The 15,626-nt window shown below is 32.9% G+C and overlaps 1 long non-coding RNA gene across 3 annotated transcripts; it reads left to right on the forward strand.

Annotated features, from left to right (window-relative positions):
- Window positions 1-417: 417 nt before the first annotated feature.
- Window positions 418-13,303, forward strand: LOC139502361 (uncharacterized). 3 transcript variants are annotated; one of them, XR_011658807.1, is made up of 4 exons: window positions 418-546; window positions 2,047-2,102; window positions 2,809-2,882; window positions 10,401-13,303. It is a non-coding gene; the product is annotated as an uncharacterized lncRNA (long non-coding RNA). The 3 variants fall into 3 exon arrangements; XR_011658806.1 differs by having other exon boundaries at window positions 435-531; XR_011658808.1 differs by having other exon boundaries at window positions 435-531; window positions 11,057-13,303.
- The last annotated feature ends 2,323 nt before the right edge of the window (window positions 13,304-15,626 follow it).

Below are 15,626 nucleotides of genomic sequence, written 5' to 3' on the forward strand. Positions count from 1 at the left end.
TAAAACAAAGACTCTTAAGGATGTTCGCTTGTCTTGTTTTAGGATTTTTGTCAGATTTTCAGAATCCTCTGGTTTTATCCATTTGAATGCTTTAAAAAATTTTGCCCATTGACCCTCATTTTTTTTATAAATCATTTATATGTATAATTATGAGCCATTTGTAAAAGTCTTATAAAATATTTGTTATATTTTAATAGTTTTTGACCTTATATATTTTTTTTGGCTTTTTTGGTTCCTTTATGAAACCCCTATCTATATATACAAGTGTTATGAAAAGCTTGTTATTTTGAAAATGAGTAGCGAACTTCCTTAATTGTTATTGTGGAAATGTAATACGTGCTTCCTTGACGATTCATCAAAATGTAAGAAAGCTCTAGTAGAAGATTAATGGGTATATGTACTAATGATTTGTTAACAGACGAGAAATTACGTATGTAAATGTGGTGAGAGGTTCTAGGGGTGTAGACGTTTTCTTCAAACGTGAATTATGTAATGCATTTCAAATCATATGGCTGCGTAAAAGTTTGGGAGGTATTAAATGATTAGGTATTATTTTTCGAAAATTTACTTCAACGATTGGATTGTAATCAAAAGACTTTAACGCAACATGCCACTTCAATAACTACTACATAGAAAGTGTCGACGTTATTATTCCTTGATCAGTAAATTATCCCTGTCAATATTTTAAAGGAGATTTATTTATTGAATTTTTATTGGATATAAAGTTTGCTTTTTTGAGCGGAGGAATCGGTTGTAAGGAATTTATATATATCTCTCCTCAAGGAAAATCGAATGGGGAATACATGTGAATGATCAATTTGAATGTGTGTCAGATTTAAATGTTTATAAAAACTAGTAGACGGATTTAAACAGTTCTGTGAATTTCAACCTGTTTAGGATTCTGGATCGCTCTCTCGTAGTTAGATTAATTTGCCCGAAAAAAAATGACAAAATTGCCGGCACAAAAATGACAAAATTGCCGACAAAAAATGACAAAATTGCCGACAAAAAAAATGACAAAATTAATACCCGTTACTGCAGACGTTTATAATGTGAATTACGTTAGTCGAAAACTAAATTTTATCCATGAAATTTTTCTTACACATGCAGAAATGCTAACTAAATATGGGTAACCATGCCTTTTTCAGGCTATAAGGACTGTAAAGTTGTCCATCATAGATTATTTCTGAAAAACAGATTTTTTTGTGATTAGAAAAGAAATCTCTGATATATTGAATGAGTTACCTCCGTTTTAATAAATAAGTTGAAACATTTACCCCCCCCCCTTTTTTTCCGCCCAAACAGGTATGTGTTTAAACAGTGACCAAAGCAATTCTAGGATTCGTTTATTTTTCTGTTCTGTAAATTAATTGTTTCTGACAATCTGTCACCTAATTTCCAAATTTAAGCAATTTTAAGATATTAAAAAACTTAGCCGACTGTGAATTGCTATTTTACAATCCAAGATTGTGATTCTACATTCAAAATGGTTTTGAGAGTCATGTAAAAATAACAAGACAATAGTAATCAAACCAAGGAGTAAACACAGACTCATAAAACCAAAAGACATTGACATCAACAGTTTCAAATAATAAAAAAGAAACAACACGAACTCCACCAAAGACCGGGAGTGAAATCAGGTGCTCCGGAAGGGTAAGCATTTCCTGCACCGTATACGTATTAATATTAAATTAAATATTAACACTTTATTGTATTCGGATAAAATCATTATAATAAATAATATCATGAGATTATTCACCCCACAACAATAAATAGGATGATCATAAATAAGTTAAAGAGCAGATGTTTCATACGTACTGCATAAATGCATATAAATGACATAGTTAATTGACATGGAATTCACGAGTTAATTGCAGCAATTTCCGAAACAGGAATACTTGTAGTTTGTCAAGAGATCATGTTATTTGTTGTTATTGTGTATAATAAATGTATTGTAAATTATTTTGATCAAAAAGAAAAGAATAATTAAAAACATCATTTTCCTCCCAGCAAAACTGAGTTCTCGTTGTTTATTCTTTTACAAAGGTCGTTAGGCAGATTCCAACCTAGCACTACCGGGCTTTTACCCAGAACAACAAAAGGTATGCTGCAGCAGTAGTGGTATTTGTCAATGACAGTCTGAGGGGTTATTTGGTTGAAGGGCATTAAGTTCCATCGTTTATTGGTATTGGTCAAATGAATAGGTCAGAGAGTCGTTGGGACGAGGGACACTAAGTTCCGTCACAACAACATGGTGGACGCAGAAAACGACAATGAGGAAAGTAACAACAGCAGAAAAATTTAAGATACCACATAAATATTTTACGAGGGCTAGCAAAAAAAAAGATCTCTCCCGCTAATTTAACTAAATTCTTACCAAGTGCTCTAAGAACAGAGGAACAAAATCTTCGATTTGGAGAAAATGTTAAAGAAATTTTAATACAGATATCGAAACAGAAAGTACAAAAATAGGGGACAAACGTCAACTCCGAAGGAGTCTGAACTTTTCAAACTTCAAGCTGATCCACATACTCCAGAGGATCAAATTGTACGTGACAAATTTGCACAATTAGAGCCTTCTGCTCCTCCAATATTTAATTCGGACAAAGTACCTGAATCAGATAATATATTTAAGTTAGACGGCGACAAATTTCTGTCAGAATTTTTTTTAGAACTACGTAATTCCACGGAGAATGTAAATGACCAGAAAAAAAACAGCCGATACAATCGCATCAACACAGAATAATTGATAACGATCAATTCGTGCAAGAACCATTTAATGACATTTCTTCTACTATCAATTTTCAGAAATATTCGCAGGACCCGACCTTACAAGTGAGAGAAAAGACAAGAATGACAAAAAGCGAAAAAGTGAAGAAAAAGTAAGTCCATTTCATAGTGACACATTTAAAATTAAAACTAGTGTTAAAACTAAGGATCATGTTGAGATAAATAAAAATAATCAAGTAGGAGATAAATCAGTTACATCTAATTTAAAAAGTCAATATTCATATCAATCTTATCCTAACGCTATCAATATGGCTTCGGAATTAAAGTTAGAAAAATTTGAAGGGACTATATCAGGTCAGGCTGCTTTAAATTGGCTATCAGTTTTTCAACAGTGGTGTCAAATTTATGAACTCTCGGATCAAAATAAGGCTAGCTCCTTCCCTTTCCATTTAGAAAAACACGCAAAAATTTGGTACGATACGTTATCGGAAAGAGTAAAATTCAATTATGCCGCTTTAATAGATGCGTTCAAAAAGGGATTTAAAAAAGCTTCCGATACAATGGATTTATCAGTACTACAATGCACTCAAAAGAAAGATGAAAGTTCATCAGATTACTATTTACCAGATTTGTAATCACATAAGCAACACGACGGGTGCCACATGTGGAGCAGGATCTGCTTACTCTCCCGGAGCACCTGAGATCACCCCTAGTTTTTGGTGGGGTTCGTGTTGTTTATTCTTTAGTTTTCTATGTTGTGTCATGTGTACTATTGTTTTTCTGTTTGTCTTTTTCATTTTTAGCCATGGCGTTGTCAGTTTGTTTTAGATTTATGAGTTTGACTGTCCCTTTGGTATCTTTCGTCCCTCTTTTAAGTAGGTTATCAAAAATAGTAACTAATAATAGCATCCCTGAATCAGTATTTCTGGCAGTAGCAATGAATGGGTTAAACGCTGGTATAAAAGCATAAGTAATTACCAAAGAACCTAAAAATATCGAAGAATTAAGGCATGCAGCTCACTTAGCAGAAAATGCTACGGCGTCTCACGCGAATGAAATAAAAACATCATATGATAAGGTGTTATCAGAGATCAAATCGCTAAAAGATGACATTAAATCAGTCAACGCGATACAAGAATGTAAACCAGATGAGGATATCAACTCACTTGTTATGGCTACTTCCCCATACATGCCAGAAAATAATCAACAACAATCGGCAAATAATAAGGACAGACAACCTCTATGGGATTCATATCCAAATAGACCTTATAATCAAAATTATAATCAAAATTGGCAAAATGGATCAAATCAAAGGTGGAGTCAAAACTTTGTGCCGCGACAATTTAATCAAAATTTCGGGAACAGAGGTCAATATCAGAGCAATAGAGGTCAATATCAGAGTAATAGGGGTCAATATCAGGACAAAAAAAATCCAAATCAGGATAGGAGAAATTTTGTGATAACAGACCAAGGGGAAATTTCAATAGAATTAATAACCAAAATCAACAATGTTTATACTGTCTAGGATATTGTCGTTCAAGAAATTTTTGCCCTGCGAAAGATGTTCAATATGTCATGAATGTGGAAAACGTGGCCATTTTTCAAAAGCATGTTTGAGTGCCAGGAAATCCCAATTTCGATGTTGCGCGCCTGTCCGAGGCATAACTTCGGATAGGCATGAAACGAAATATGAAAACATGACGCTACAAGCGCCAATTCAGTCTTGTTTGTTGGCTATCCGATTCAGGGATTATGCAAGCTTAGCACTCATTGATACTGGGTCTAGTATATCATGTATAAATCATTCAATGCTTAAAAATTCTAAATTTTCAACACTACCTCTTGAAAAGCACAAAATTACCAAAATAGAAAGGGCCGTGGGAGCCAAACACCAAGTTACAGGTCAAATCACTGTAGAATTTTCAATAAACAAATTTTCTTTTACGCAAACATTTTACGTCATTCCTGCACTCAGACAAAGTATGATTTTAGGCACTGATGTTCTGGCTAAAAATCGAGCATGCATTGATTGGGAGACAAACAGTTTATTTCTAAAAGATCGTTCAATGAATATCAATTTTACTGAACAACCACCAGGGTATGCGAGGGTCTCGGTAAAAACAGTATTAAGTCCAAATTCAGTTCGGAACGTCCCAGTAAAGTTATCACGAACGAATAAAAATGAATTGGTCTTATAAGAACCTACTGAAGAGATTTATGATTTAAATGTTTTTCCTGCGAAATGCTTGATACAAAACATACCTGGACAAGTATACATACAAATACTTAATGTATCAGATAACGAGATTACGCTAGAAATTGATTTGGTTGTTGCTACTGTCTCTACTGTTGAAGAGGCATCCGTGTTTAACCTCACGAAGGACAACGAGCTAGATTTTATACCAAACGAGTCTGTCAATATCAATAACGAAAATTCTAATGAAGAATATAAACCACCTCCAATAGATTTTGATTTGTCAAAATCGGTTCTAACAAAAGAACAAAAAGAAATTTTTCAAAATTTTTTGGCTGCAACTACTTTAAAGAAGCTAGGAAAACAAATGTATTTGAACACAAGATTGAAATGACGAACGACACTCCTTTTCAATCTAGACCATATAGAACTACCCCAACAGCAAAAACAGAAATAGACAGATAAGTGGCCGAAATGTTGGAGCATGACATTATTGAACCTTCAAATTCGCCATATTCTAGCCCCGTGGTCCTAGTAAGAAAAAAGAACAATGCAGGCTTCAGGTTCGCGATAGATTATTGCAGGATTAACGAATTTACGGTTCCCTTGACCTTCGCCATTCCACGGTTAGAGGACATAATAGACACAGTCGCATCCTCCAAAGCGACACTATTTTCGGTCGTAGATCTTTCTGCGGGATTTTGGCAAATAGGTCTAGACAAAGAATCGAGACCAAAATCAGCATTTATTACCCATGATAATTTATATCAGTTCAAACGCATGCCATTTGGTATAACAAACGCCAGTTTCTCCTTTCAAATGGCTATGAATCAGATACTAAGGGGGATAACGTGGAAGCATTGCTTGGTATACATTGACGACATCATTGCATGGTCTGAATATTTTGAACAACATATTAAACACTTAGGTCAAGTATTCGATAGACTACAGGAGGCCAACATGACAATCAAACCTACAAAATGCGAATTCAGAAGTGTTATATTTAGGACACATATTCTCCGATAAGGGAATTAAGGTGGATGATTCAAAAATACAAGCTGTCAAATCCTTTCCAATTCCAAATAACCAACATGATGTAAGAAGTTTCTTTGGTCTTTGCAATTACTACCGAAAATTTGTTAAAAACTATTCAAAAATTGCAGCACCAATTACCCATTTGTTAAAGAAAAACATGAAATTTATATAGACAAGTGATTGCAATGAGGCATTTGAAACTTTAAAACAAGCCTTGATTACTGCCCAAATTTTGAAGTATCCTGATTTCGAAAAAGAATTTATGTTAGCATGTGACGCATCAACACAAGCGATAGGATACATTTTGTCACAAAAAGATGAGAACGGACAAGAAAGACCTATTGGGTATGGGGGCCGTAATCTTTCCTCGGCAGAACGTAATTATACTGTGACAGAATTAGAACTATTAGCACTGGTCAAAGGTATTTCCTACTTTCATGAATATATTTGGCAAACAGTAAATTTACTGTATATACAGATCACAAGGCATTATGTTGGTTAAAAGCTATCACAAATAACTCCACGAGGTTAATGAGATGGGCTTTACAAGTACAAGAGTACAATTTTGAAGTATGTCACAGAAGTGGAAGCAAAAATACACACGCTGATGCGTTATCTAGGAGAAAATATGATTTAAACGATCAAGAAGATGGTACAGATGATAAACCCAATAAAGCAGAGAGTATTGACCCTGAAATCATTCCATTTATTCCTCAAGGTCAGATTTTCGAGATACATCTCTCTCATTCAGACACAGATTCTAAGGTCAATGCACTTCCAACTATCAATAATATTACAAAGGTAGATACCGTTGCGAAAAATATAGGAATAAAACAGAGACAATGTCCGTATTTCAAATACATATATGAGTACTTATTAGAAGGGAAATTACCAGACAATTTAGATAAAAAGAAAAATATTCCCTATGAAAGCATGCAATATGAGATGCTAAATGAAGTGTTATACCACGTTTTTCAACCACGAGCTAAACAAAAAAAAAAAAAAAAAAGAGGAGAAGTTACAGATTGCAGTACCACAAGAATTAAGAAATAGCATATTGATTGCATTTCATGATAATTCTTGTCACCTAGGTGTTATTAAAAGCTATGAAGCTATCAAGGCTAAATGTTACTGGCCTGGTATGTATCAACAAGTTAACAATTATGTAACGTCTTGTAAAACATTTCAGGAAGTAAAATCAAGTCCACAAATGCGAGCGTCATTACATCCGATGCCAGTAGTAAACGTTTTTGAGCGTATTCATGTCGATGTCCTTGAAGGGTAATGTAAATCCCGTTCCGGGAATTCAGTTATCCTCTTGGTTACAGACAGCCTGAGTCACTGGGGAAGCACTTTCCCCCTGAAAAATCAGGAGGCGAAACATATAGCAGACGTGCTATATAGAGAAATCTTCACATGATATGGTTGTCCGTCATATTTGACGAGTGACCGTGGAGCAAATTTCTTATCGCGTATAGTGAGTTCACTTTGTGAGGTATTCAAGGTAGCTAGAAGTTACACTAGCTCCTATCACCCACAAACAAACTCCTCTTGCGAAAGAGTTAATTCTACTTTAGCCCAATGCTTGAGAGCGTTATGCTCCAATGAACAGGACACGTGGGATGAAGTGTTACCTAGTATAATGATGGCATTTCGAATGACGCCAGTCACCCAATCCATAGGATATTCACCTTATTATGTTCTATTTGGGAAAGAAATGACTTTATCTATTGACACTCAATTAATTCCCACACAGAAAATGGAAAAAAGCACCTAAACAGTTCATTGATGAACTAATTAAAAGGGTCAAAATTATCCATGAAACGGGTAAAGAGAATATGAAATAGGCGCAGTTAAAAAGTAAAATTTATTATGATAAAAAGTCAAAGATTCCAAAATTCGCAGTTGGAGATCATGTTTATCTAAAAATAATGAAGTTTCGGTACGGTAAGAAAAAGAAACTGGAACCGCAATGGATGGGCCCTAATTACATTTAAATCCTAATGTGACTCTACCGAAAGAAATGTGCGTACAAAGGAAAAATCCTTCCTGTATATTGATGAATCAAATGCTGACACAAGTTACTTATATGAAATCTAATGTAAAACACCATATTATACATACATTTGATTTATTTACCAAAATTATACCAACTTTACCTACAAACAGCTCCCGATTTAGAAAAGCAATTCTGCCTTTCGTCGGAGATATCGCTTCGGATCTCTTCGGAGTTTCAACGGAAAGTGACCTAAGACGTGTAGTTAATCACGTAAATAAAATAGGCAAAGAAACAAATACAGTATTAAAAGCGTTAGCCCAATATGCTGGAGACTTCGACTCCTTTGTTACCCATTACAACGCAAGAATTGTTAACACAATGATGGGTTTAATAGTTAATAAATACCAAATTCTAGTTCTACAACAAGAGATGACTAATATTAGTGCTGCTTTTCAACGTATATTTGCAAACTACACTCAAATTATGACTCTTGAAGGGGAAGAAATACGGGGTATGGAAAACTACATAAATGATGTACGGGTTGGACTGACAAATTTAGCAGAAGGTAAACTGTCACACTTCATTTTACCACCAGAATCTTTAGCATCAGCTATAGATAATATACAAACAATGTTACAAACAAATTTCGAAGTATACAAATTGCTATCAACTGACCCTTCTTATTATTATAATAGATATGGTAAATTTTTGATTTATAGGAATTCCACTACAATATATATTTCCCTCAAATTCCCAGTTTCCACATTAAATAAACAATTTCATGTTTGGAAAGTACTTTCGTTTATGGTTCCAATAAATGAGACTAGTAATCATGCTTCAATTTTAAAAGACATACCTGATTATTTGTTGGTTACCAAAGATAACAAATTCTATACTAAATTGTCAAAATTTACTATTCAACAATGTGAAAGAACAACAAATATACGACATTGCAATGCCAACCCAACTTTTCACAACATCGATGAAGAAACTTCCGAATGCATTATAGACATATATTTCTTAATAACAAAGAGGGAATTAAGGGAAACTGTAACTTTAGATTTTTGGAAAACAATATTCATCCCCATATCTTACAAATTGCGCCTAATAAAATTCTCGTCTATAAGATATATAATTTCACATTGGATTGCAATGCAGGTTCATATGTACGCCCAGGTTGTGATTTTTGTATCGTTAGCATACCATGTCATTGTGCAATTATTGCATCAACAACCCATTTCCCTGCACATGTGTATGATTGTGAAATAAACTCCACTGAGACAACCAAACTGCATCTGGTAAATCTGGCTCTCCTCCAAGAATTCTTCAATTCGACAAAATTAATCGATATTTTAGGCAATACGACGTTTGATGACCCAGTCTCGGTCAATTTTCCAAATTTTGAAATTTATAAACATAAATTTCAACATATAATAGCGACAGATAAGAAAGAAGATGTGAGTCTTAAAAAAATGGCAAAACGAGCTAAAGAAAGAAGTAAAATATACACTCATGTGGCTGATTCATTAGTAGATGGAGAAGTAGATTTTCCAGAAAGTTGGCTTACAAAACAAGACATTCTGTCATTATCGGCCATAGTAATCGCTTCATTAAATGCAATAGCTACAATATATCTGATTTACAAATTCAAAATCATAGCAGCGGCTATGTCAGTTTATTCACCGGTAAAGGCAGACTCCTTCAATTATGAATTCCCAACTACTCAAAATACATTGAACAATGAATGGACAAAAGTGTTAAGCGACAATATTAAGTGGGATCACATTATCTTTGTCTTAACCTTCTTCCGTTTGGTGGGCATATGTTTCATAATTCTGTATATCATAAATAAACGTTCGCTCCACACCATTATTTGTTTAGAAATAACTAATGGCGAAAAGTGTTTCCTTCTTAATATCCTAAATTTGCCATTGTGTCCAACATTTTTCGATTTCAAAATCCCGGCTGAAGTTAGTGACGTATTTATTTCAGGACTACTCAGACCTATTGTTCACTTAAAATGCTCTGAATTCACTATAATAAATAAATATACCGACCAGTATCTTCAAATTCAACCGTATATTCGAGTGTCACCATTAAGAGCTTACTTACTACGTCGCATAATAAAGAAACCTTTCTGCGCGTACATCATGGTTGTACATCATAACATAAAATATCCAGTCGGCACAAAGGAAACAAAAACCAAAAATCCTAAACCAATCGCTGAGGGGTCAAATTACAAAGAAAGAAATAAATCAATCGCGAAACCACCGACTTATTCAATTTATCCAAATATCTCTTAAATCGTAGTAAAACGATAAGGAATGCTACTGTCAGAATACTACAATTTCAATAAAATTTAAATTAATCTTCACAAAATAATTTTCCTTTTTGATTTTTTTGAAGAGATACAAAATTTTTATGAACGTCATTTATTTTCAGAAATGAAGATTACATGTAATTTTGGAGACAGAACAGTGTGTGCAACGGCGGCTTGTACACAAATTTGTCCAACTTTTCAGGGATTAATTCGTTCTGGGAGGACCCATATTAATTTAACAGATTTTTCCTTAGAGGCCTTCTGTTTCATAAACAGACGAGTCAACTCCTTGAACACTAAATGGCCAAATATTAAGGAAATAATCGATATAATAAAATTAGCTGCCTTTTTGAATATAGATTCTTCGAATTTGATGTATATTTTTAGAAAGTTTAACATTACTTATGAAAATGCTTTTTATTTTATACGTACGATTGTTCATCTGAAATCAAGTGGTTATTTAGACATGAGTGATTTTATTTTATTTGATATTACAAATGCCAGGATAAGTGTAAATTTTTTACTTTTTGATTCAAAAATAATATTTACATTGAGTAGAACAGTACATACTTTATCTACATATCAATTTAACCGTAGAACTAGAAAATTAACGTGTAGATGCATTATATGCAAATGTTTGAGACAAATTCGTTTTAATTATTTAAGAAAAATAACAACTTAATTCTTTACAATTCTTTTCTTTAGTTATATAATACAGAGTTCATCAAATAAATTTCGATTTCACCACAAAAATTAATAATGTATCATCTATTTTCAGAGATGGAAATAACGTGCTTATTTAAAAATTCTCATGTTAAAGCAACCCCAGCTCTAATCACCAAAGCGCCGATATTTCAAGGACTACTGCGGTTTCGGGAAAACGAAATTAATTTATCAGATTTTTCTTTTCACGCTTTTATGTATATGAATAAAATATTTCATTCAGGTCAAACCAAATTGCTTTCCGTCAAGGAGATAATTGATATCATTCATTTATCTTCGTTTTTAAATATTAATGAACATGATGTGATGTTGATAATTAACAAATTTAAAATAAATTATGAAAATGCAAGATATCACATAAATCTGATTGTACATTTTAATTCAAGAGGTTACTCAGAATTAGCAAAAAGTGTAAGATATGAAATCATCCAGAGTAGGATTACCATAAATTTTGTGTTACAAGATTATAAAAAAATATTTTCCTTGAATAGAGACGTGCATATACAACGTATGTATATGTACGATTATAAGAACAAACGCGTGCTAACCTGTATGTGTAATCTTTGTAAATTTTATAGACATATACGCATAATATATAAAAATAACAAAGTTTTAAAGAACAAACCCCGTATTTTCTTCTAAAATTATTTAATCTAATACATCTTCGTAATATTCCATATTTTAGGTTAATAATGGAACAAGTACAGAAGACAATCCTTCTTAAAGAAATATTAAATCGCGAGTTGAGAAGAAAAATGAAATATCAGGAAATCAATCCATTTTCTACAAGTGCTAGAAACAAACTTATAACCATCCTAGAGTTTCATGTTTGTTTATCATATTTGAGTTATACCCTTTTAGATTGCGACGAATTCATTAATATACTGCCTTCACAAATTCTTTGGGCAGACAAAGAGGCAAATGATTTTAACAGTATCATATAAAAAAAAAAAAAAAAAAAAAAAAAAAAAAAAAAAAAAAACCCGGAATTTTATAACATATTTACTGGTGATATGTCAATAAAGTCCGATATTCTCAACAAATAAAAGAAATAAATTATATTAAATTCTCTAAATAAATTCATATTCAAATATATGTGTCACTATGGTACAGGGGACTTATAGAGAGAAAGATAGAGAGAGAGAAAACACATTTTATTCCCCTACATGTGGAGTACATAAGACACAGATCTCCATATGACTTATTGTCGCGACGAGTTGGAGTCCATCCAAAGACAGATCTCCATTATTTCGCAGGTAGACTTTGTTCCACAGAAGAGGATCGGCACCGCTTGATTGTAAAATTTTTTTTTTTATTGTGCATGCATCATATATTTTTGTGTATATATATATATATATGTGTTTGTGTTTCATTTATTGCAAAAACAATTCATAGGAAAAATAAATTAATCACAATTAATAAGATTCAAAGATTAAAAGTTATATTCAAAACAATTTGAAACAAAATGAAATCAGGAGATTTCAAACTTAACAAGGGGGTAATGTTATGAAAGGATTTAGGACACTTTTAGAAATATTTAGAAATTGAAATAAAATAGAGCTTATTAAAACAAAAATTATATATTTCTAATTTATTAAGTCAGTTAAAAGTAAAAGAGAATAGAAATGTCAAATAACTTATTGGCATAAGAAAATATAACAAGAAGAAAATACAAGGCTTAGTTTTGAACGGGGAAAAAATGATGTCATGCAGGTATTCATCGGGACCTATAAAAGAAAAATATTTGGGTTCGCGCTAACAATATTTTCCTCCCAGCAAAACTGAGTTCTCGTTGTTTATTCTTTTACAAAGGTAAGCTAGTTTTATTCATTTAAAATTTAGGTATACGCATTTAAGATTAAAATGAAATAGGAAATAATATATAGGTTATAATAAAAGAAAATATTTATCTATATAATTCAAGAAATATAATATATCAATTTGATTCTTTATTTAATTATTAATTAAATTAAATATTAACACTTTATTGTATTCGGATAAAATCATTATAATAAATAATATCATGAGATTATTCACCCCACAACAATAAATAGGATGATCATAAATAAGTTAAAAAGCAGATGTTTCATACGTACTGCATAAATGCATATACATGGCATAGTTAATTGACATGGAATTCACGAGTTAATTGCAGCAATTTACGAAACAGGAATACTTGTAATTTGTCAAGAGATCATGTTATTTGTTGTTATTGTGTATAATTAATGTATTGTAAATTATTTTGATCAAAAAGAAAAGAAAAGAAAGAATAATTAAAAACATCATTTTCCTCCCAGCAAAACTGAGTTTTCGTTGTTTATTCTTTTACAAAGGTCGTTAGGCAGATTCCAACCTAGCACTACCGAGCTTTTCCCCAGAACAACAAAAGGTATGCTGCAGCAGTAGTGGTATTTGTCAATGACAGTCTGAGGGGTTATTTGGTCGAAGGGCATTAAGTTCCATCGTTTATTGGTATTGGTCAAATGGATAGGTCAGAGAGTCGTTGGGACGAGGGACACTAAGTTCCGTCACAAAAGTTATCTCATTATGTATTACGTGCCTATATAAAACTTGTTTAATTTGAATTCAAGAAGACAGCCCTTTTGTGAGATAATTTATTGTCAGTAAGCAGGTGTGGATCCAGAAAAATGTTCTGGGTGTGTCATCAATACAAACTTTCTAAACGTTTCATTTCTATTGATAATTAAGGCCACGAAGAAAGTAACAACCAAATGATAATCCATGGTTAACAAAATTGATTCCGATTTCATTTGTCTGATGTCTGTGTAAAAGGTAAAAGCATCCATTAAAGTCGTAGTATAAATAATAATGTCCTTGGAATCACAAAGGGTGAACTAGGTTATAGGAAAATGTTCATGCCTTGGTGTTCTTCTTCTTGACTGATACCGCTGCTGGTGAACTATCAGTCCTCAAGAGTGTGAATATTTCAGAAGTTAACACTTCGGAGCTGACATGTTTGATGACACACCTTTCATAAATTTTCTGTTTATACATATAGAAATTATTAAGAATCTAAGGTTTCAACACCCTTAGGCAAAGTTGACCATGGATGGATTTGGCTTCTACACCTTCGGCAATCAAATATTTGATCTTTCTTGGTGAAGATTAATCAAGAGAAGAGCTTCTGACACATACAGTCTATTATAAAAGTGTTGTTTTCATTTGTTTATGAATCCCGGGCGTTCTTGTAGCTGTTTAGGTTGTATTAATTCGTACTAAATCCGTTAACAAGTCAGACGTTGAATCCGATGGATCGCAAATAAAATGTCACGCTCTCTGCACGTTCAGAACTCTTGCAAAAACTATTTGAGGGGTCGGTAGGTTGCCTGTTACAAAATTAAATTATACTCTTATCTTATTTATCCTCATGTTCCAGTAGCCGAAGAAATTTCGCATTGTATATTTTATAATGCGTTTACGGGTAAACAAATTTGTTTTCGCGATGAACTTGCATGATATTTGCCACCGGACGCAAATGAAACTTTAATGATCAACCATAATGCACGTGGACAAAAACTTGTTCGTTATGTCATTTCTGCTCTATTTTTCAACGTTTAAAAAAATCAAACTCATAAATCGATTCAAAGTAACAATGCCCTAGCAAGAAAACAGAATGACGAAAAGACAAACAACAGTACACAAAACACAACATAGAAACCTAAGGACCAAGCAACACAAGCCTATCAAAAGCCTGGAAAGGTACACAGATCCTGCTCCACATGTTGAACCCATCGTGTTGTTCATGTAACTACAAACCCTGTGAAAGGTATTATTTAATAGGTCACATTCAATGAAAAAGGGCCGATTTTGTTTATGACAATTAAAACATATCTATAACATTCTGTGAAACAGATATTCCAAAACGGTCAACCAACTCTCGATGGCGTCTGTAACATTTTCGAATGGACAATTTTATCTTCACCAATTGATATTCTTGGTTCAAAAGCTTCCTTGTAAACATCAATCCTCTATGATAGAAAAAAAAACAAGTTCATGAATATCTTATCAACTGAAAGATATTATATACTCCGTATGCAGGCGCTGCTGAAATTAATGCTGCTACATAAAAATAGAAAATTCACAATTGGGATGCTGACATCATATCGTGAATCTCTTCTCAATCGCACCGCATTAAAAATGTTGAAATGTCAGAAAAGATGAGGGGCAGACGTTCTGTATTTGTTGTTTTTTATATGCATTCTTGAATCATTCTTCTACATTTATAAGGAAAATTAATGCCTGTACCAAGTCAAGAATATGAAAGTTTGTTTCCATACTTTTGATGTGTTTGAGCTTTTGATTTTACTATTTGGTTAAGGACGTTTCATTTAGTATCCGATTGTTTATTGTAAAATAAAGGCAACAGTAGTATACCGCTGTTCAAAACTCATAAATCCATGGACAAAAAACAAAATCGGGATAACAAACTAAAACCGAGGGAAACGCATTAAATATAAGAGGAGAACAACGACATAACACTAAAATGTAACACATATAGACAAAATCCCACGAGAATAACAAATATAACATATATATATAACATCAAAACCAAATACATGAATTTGGGATAGACAAGTACCGTGACACATCCTTCATACGTATAA

The sequence above is a fragment of the Mytilus edulis genome, chromosome 13, assembly GCF_963676685.1.
Source record: "Mytilus edulis chromosome 13, xbMytEdul2.2, whole genome shotgun sequence".
Taxonomy (NCBI): domain Eukaryota; kingdom Metazoa; phylum Mollusca; class Bivalvia; order Mytilida; family Mytilidae; genus Mytilus; species Mytilus edulis.